Raw genomic sequence first — 5,027 nt, 5'->3', positions numbered from 1 at the left:
TTTGTAGGTGTTTGCAATCTTTAGATAAGCTATCTAGCTGATCTCCCGCTACCTGAAGTAGTCTCAGCCTGCTACTTCTCCGCCATCTTGACTCCTCCCCCCATCCATGATGTATCTTTAAACAACATCTGTCTTATCTCCCCATCTCCCATTTTCTGGCAATCATCATTTACTCTCTGTTTTGTGTGTGGCTTTTTTTTTTTTTAAAGGTTTCTTTTTTTTTTTTTTAAAGATTTATTTATTTATTTGACAGACAGAAATCACAAGGAGTCAGAGAGGCAGGCAGAGAGAGAGAGAGGAGGAAGCAGGCTCCCCGCTGAGCAGAGAGCCCGATGCAGGGCCCGATCCCAACCCTGGGATCATGACCTGGGCCGAAGGCAGAGGCCTTAACCCACTGAGCCACCCAGGCGCCCCATTGTGTGTGGCTTTTTAAGATTCTATATATAAGTGGTATCATACAGTACCTGTCTTTCTATTTCTGACTTATCTCACTTAACATAAAGTGCTCAAGAGGCATTTATGTTGTTACAAATGGTACAATGTCCTTTCTTATGGCTGGATAATATTCCATTGTATACATACACAACATATTCCTTATCCATTTCTTTTTTTTTTTTTAAAGATTTTATTTATTTATTTGAGAGAGAGAGAGAGAACATATGAGAGGCAGAGGGAGAGGGAGAAGCAGATACCCCACTGAGCAGGGAGCCAGACATGAGGCTCAATCCCAGGACCCCAGGATCATGACCTGGGCTGAAGGTGGATGCCTAACCATCTGAGCCACCCAGGTGCCCCTATCCATTTATTCCTTGATGGACACTTAGATTATTCCCATATCTTAGCTATTGTGAATAATGCTGCAGTAAACATAAGATTGCATATATCTCTTTGATATCCTATATTCATTTCCTTTAGGTAGATACCTAGAAGTGGAATTGTTGGATTATATGGTAGATCCATTCTTAATTTTTTTGAGAAACCTCATATTGTTTTCCATAGTGGCTGAACCAGTTCATATTCTCATAACATAAATACCCTACATTTGGTAATAGCTACCAAAAATGACATGAAACACCCTTTCCAAGGCCTAGTAAGAGATAGCAGAACCTGTGATGCTACTACTAGTTATCATCAGCCCTCTCCTTTCCCTGGCTGTACACAAAGTTAGGGATTGGAACAAATTGGGGACAGGTGTTCATTTCATTGGCCTTATTGGGAATTTAGTGTTTGTGGTGAGAAGTTATTTCCTTCTTTTCTCATAGGGGAAAGTAGGATTGCTTTTCTTTTGTAGAATCCAAATAAATGGGGTCCTAAGAGAAGAGCTCACAAAAACAGGAAATGCCTGGAAGCAGAATAGACTGAGATCTCATTCCTCTGTTAGAATCTACTTCAGCAGTAGACTTGCTGATCTTTCCTCTGTTCCTCTCTGAGCCATAGAGAGAAGAATTGGGAAAGGTGACAGATGAGAAGGGTGTGGGGTGGGTGTGAAGGGCCTGGGGTGTGTGGAAATACAGCAGCCAGCCTACCCACTATTTGGTATGGCAAGGATGATGCATGAATTTCCTTGGTTGGGGGCATGTGCGGAGTCAATTTGTCATCCTGGTAGATAGCTGACTTTGGACTCTAATTCTTACATCTAAAGTTGTTTTTAGGGGAGGATCCCTCAACAGCAAGAGGCTGTGGAGTGCTGCTAGTACAGGAAAAGAGGCAGGAGAGAGTAGAATAAATAGGAGTCAAGTCTTCTGAGTCAGGGAACTGTGCACTGAGGAGGATCGGTGGGATCTTAAAAAGAGCTCCAATGTGCCTCCACCTGAGTTGGTTTGTATGATGGCTGTCCTGAGGTCGTTCTTGTGACTCCTTGTGTCAGTCACTGCTAACTTGAAAACAAGTGACAATCAACAGTAAGAAAATAACAACAGGGCAAATTACAGAAAGTCATTTGTTTTGTTCCCTCTTTTTTTGTCCCCCAGACTGGGGAAATTGGCCTTGAAGATGTGGTAGAGGGGATGTGTCTGCGCCAGATTAGGCCTCTTCAGAACAGTGAGATCCCAGCTCAAACCTGCATTTGGGGAAGGAGAGGAGTGAGACTTCAGTGAAATATATGTCTTAAGTTAGAATATACATATATTAAACAAAGTGATATAGAACACTAAGGTTCTGCTGGTATGTCTTTTAAATGTAAGAAAATGGAGATTATACAGCCAGTTGAATTAAGTAACTGGAAAAAAAACCAGTTTCATGTGTATTTGCCATGGAGTTGAGACTTCTCAATAAATGTATTACATTAAAATCTTTTTTTAGATGATTTTATTTATTTATTTGACAGAGAGATAGCACAAGTAGGCAGAGCAGCAGGCAGAGGGAGAGGGAGAAGCGGGCTCTCCGTGGAGCAGGGAGCCTGATGTGGGACTCAGTCCCAGGACCCTGGGATCATGACCTGAGCCAAAGGCAACCACTTAACCAACTGAGCCACCCAGGCACCCTACATTAAAATCTTTATGTACAAGAAGCATTAGAAGAAAATATACCTAAGAATGGGTGATGGAATTATTTTTTGATAATTATCATCTTTTCTTTAACATAACTGTTTTCTTATTGCAACTTAAAAATTAGAAATAATATAGAAATACTGTTATGCTGAAAATAAATAAAAAATGATTAAAAAAAACTTTACAGTGAAAAAAAATTAAAAAATAAATTGAAATAATAATAAAAAAATTAGAAATGAAGATGTATTATTAATTAACACATGATTCATTACCTGATATATTTTGTGATAACATATGTTTATGAAAAAATAAAGTAAAATGGAATGACAGTGTTTTAACCTATTAATCAAAATGCTGCAGGGTCATCTGGCACAGGTCAAGAAAGAATTCTTCTTCTTCTTCTTCTTCTTTTTTTTTTTTTAAAGATTTTAGCTATTTATTTGGGAGAGAGAACGTGCATGACAGAGAGCTAGACAGAGCATGAGCAAGGGAAGAAGCAGATGGAGAAGCAGATTCCCCACCAAGCAGGCAGTCTGCTGCAGTGCTGGATCACAGGACCTTGGGACCATTACCGGAACTGAAGGCAGATGCTTAACCAACTGTACCACCCAGGTGCTCCAAGAAAGAATTCTTGAGACATTCTATGGTGCAACTTAGTAAGTTTATTTAAGTAGCACTGGAACAGGACCTGTAGACAGAAAGAGCTGTACTTGCTGTGTGAGGCTGGTAGTTATTATTATTATTTTAAAATTCAATTGGCCAATATTTAGTACATCATTAGTTTCAGATGTAGTGTTCAATAATTTATCAGTTGCCTATAACACCCACTGCTCATCACATCATGTGCCTGCCTTAATGCTCATCACCCAATTACACCATTCTCCCACCCCCCATCCCTCCAGCAACCCTAAGTTTGTTTCCTATAGTTAAGAGTTTTTCACGGTTTTTCTCCCTGTCTGATGACTTCCCATTCAGTTTTTCCTCCCTTTTCCTATGATCCTCTGCACTGTTTCTTATATTTCACATATAAGTGAAACCATATGATAATTGTCTTTCTCTGATTGACTTATTTTGCTTGGCATAATACCCTCCAGTTCCATCCATGTCAATGTAAATGGTAAGTATTCATCCTTTTTAATACCTGAGTAACATTCCACTGTATATATGTACCACATCTTCTTTATCCATTCCTCTGTCGATGGACATCTGGGCTCTTTCCATATTTTGGCTATTGCGGACATTGCTGCTATGAACATTGGAGTGCAGGTGCCTCTTCAGGTCACTACATCTGTATCTTTGGGGTAAATACCCAGTAGTGCAATTGCTGGTAAGATAGCTCTATTTTCAACATTTTGAGGAACCTCCACGCTGTTTTCCAGAGTGGCTGCACCAGCTTGCATTCTCCCCAACAGTATAGGAGGGTTACCCTTTCTCTGCATCCTCATCAGCATTTGTTGTTTCCTGATTTGTTAATTTTAGCCATTCTGACTGGTGTGAGGTGGTATCTCATTGTGGTTTTGATTTGTATTTCCCTGATACTGAGTGATATGGAACATTTTTTCATGTGTCTTTTGATCATTTATATGTCTACTTTGGAAAAATATCTGTTCATGTCTTCTGCCCATTTCTTGACTGCATTATTTGTTTTTTGGGTGATGAGTTTGATAAGTTCTTTATAGATCTTGGATATCAGCCCTTTATCTGATATGTCATTTGCAAATGTCTTCTCCTATTATGTAGGTTGTCTTACCCAGAAATGGACCCTCAACTCTATGGCCAACTAATCTTCGACAAAGCAAGAAAGAGTATCTGATGGAAAAAGGACAGTCTCCTTAATCTCATGAAACAAACTGAGGGTTGCTGAGGGGTGGGGGAACCAGGTAGGGTGGCTGGGTTAGAGACACTGGGGATGGCATGTGCTACTGTGAGTGCTGTGCTGATGATTCACAGACCTGTACCCTGGGGCAAGTAATACATTATATGTTAACAAAAAGAAAAAAGAAAAAGAAAAAGGACAGTCTCTTCAATAATTGGTGCTGGGAAAATTGGACAGCCACATGCAGAAGAATGAACCTGGACCATTTCCTTACACCACACACAACGATAAACTCAAAATGGATGAAAGACCTCAATGTGAGACAGGAATCCATCAAAATCCTAGAGGAGAACACAGGCAGCAACCTCTGTGACCTTGCCCACAACAACTTCTTACTAGACATGCTTCCAAAGGCAAAAGAAATAATGAACTATTGGGACTTCATTAAGATAAAAAGCTTCTGTACAACAAAGGAATCAGTCAAGAAAACTAAAAGGCTGGTGGTTATCTGCTTAATCAAAGAGAAGAGGGACTGCAGGGAGTATCAGATTACAAAAGTTTCCTCACATTTGTTTGAATCTGTACTCCTAAAACTACTTTTGCAACATTCTTTCGGTGCTTATCATTAGTTCAATAGTAACTATCAGTGAGATATGAAGGCAGTTGTGGAACCCTTAAAGAAAGTAGCAACCTGGGGTGCCTGGGTGGCTCAGTGAGTTAAA

The sequence above is a fragment of the Enhydra lutris genome, unplaced genomic scaffold (assembly GCF_002288905.1).
Source record: "Enhydra lutris kenyoni isolate GAN:26980312 unplaced genomic scaffold, ASM228890v2 scaffoldscaffold56, whole genome shotgun sequence".
In the NCBI taxonomy this organism is placed as follows: domain Eukaryota; kingdom Metazoa; phylum Chordata; class Mammalia; order Carnivora; family Mustelidae; genus Enhydra; species Enhydra lutris.
The sequence above is the reverse complement of the archived record's forward strand: the minus strand, read 5'-3'. Positions refer to the sequence as shown.